Source organism: Aplysia californica, unplaced genomic scaffold (genome assembly GCF_000002075.1).
Source record: "Aplysia californica isolate F4 #8 unplaced genomic scaffold, AplCal3.0 scaffold01115, whole genome shotgun sequence".
In the NCBI taxonomy this organism is placed as follows: Eukaryota; Metazoa; Mollusca; class Gastropoda; order Aplysiida; family Aplysiidae; genus Aplysia; species Aplysia californica.
In genome coordinates this window covers 19343-20857 of record NW_004798385.1, presented here as the reverse complement: position 1 = coordinate 20857, position 1515 = coordinate 19343, and positions in this window count along the sequence as shown.

The following is a 1515-nucleotide window of genomic DNA, read 5'->3' as shown; positions in this document are numbered from 1 at the left end:
TATGCCGAAAAATCCTGAGGGGTCGCTTCTTACAAGTGATGACATTTTTGGAGTAGTAGTTGCAAAGCTTCTAATGTATCAGAATTTCCAAACTGTGAAAGGAATGTGGCCAATAATCTTTGAAGTATTTTTATCTGTCAAGGCATGTGTTCCGTGTAAAAAGATGAACAGTATAAGCTAGCTTGTGTGCTAACAAGTTATCGCTGTCTGCATAGGTCACCGATCCCGAGGCACTTCTGTGATCGTCGGAGCAAGTAAAAAGCCCGAAAAACCATGCCCAGTCGACCAGATAGTTACAAGGTCGCCTGTTTTTAAAGTGACAGCAGCGAATTCATCAATAATAAGTACATACAAGCCTTGAGATTTTATACGTTTGACAATCCTGTCTTGTTCTCTAAAACATTGTATTTTCTGCTTCATATGTTGATATGAAAGGGCACTAATTCTCCCACAGACGGGTGGCTTTTTTCTATGCGTCAATCTGAGGTGGAAAATAAGCAGATTTACGGTAAACGTCTGGAACATATTTCAGCAGGATAGCTTTTATTTCAAGTCATCACATTAGGACTCAATAAATCGTGTTTTTCTATTTTAAAAAAAACAAGGCAAAAATTTGCTGAATAATTCTCGGGCCAGGTCTTTTGCTTACATTTAATTAAGCAATTTGATACAAGACTGCTGGTAAAAGTGGGATTAAAAGCGGTGCAGTCAAAAATTATCTGCAAAATAATCTTAATTTTTTTTTCTTTCAGTTGGACGAGCTATAAAACCTAGCTTAAAAAACAACAACTTGGATTTCTTGACAGTTGAGACATTGACATTGCCTGTTGTGTTGATAACTGCCGTTGCTGCTGCTACTGCTTCTGCTGCTGCTGCTGCTGATGATGATGATGATGATGATGATGAGGATGAAGAAGAGGAGGGGGATGCTTTTTTTATTTAGTAAGTGTTTTACCGCATTTGCAACAGAATACAGCCATATAAGTACGCGAAGATTAGAAGAGTCACAAGAGAATAACAAACACAAAAAAGAAGGTGAGATAAGGACAATAGAATGGAAAGAAAAAGCAAACCACACCAAACCACCCACCAACCACCCGTAAAGAGTTGGAGGAGGAGGAAGGAGTCCTTTACAAGTACATGTATTATATAGAGGTATCAAACACAGTATACTGACACGTCCTGCCACTAAGCTTTTAAGTAAAGCACTTTAAAAGCCAACTCGATACTGACGGGCGTAAATATGGAGGTTAAGGTTGAAAGGTCAGGGAGATTGTACGCCTACCGAGTACCGAGGCTAGCCCGAACCAAGACGTTCTGTAAGCTAGGAATAATTCATGACTTATACAAAAATCATAGCAGGGACAGGCGCAAGATGTGGAGTGTATTTTCGTTAGTGTTAGGCTAGTGTGAAGTGTGTGCGTGGGAACGTGACAGTTAGTGACCCATTTTGACGAGAGAGAGAGAGAGAGAGAGAGACAGAGAGACAGAGAGAGAGAGACACAGAGAGAGAGA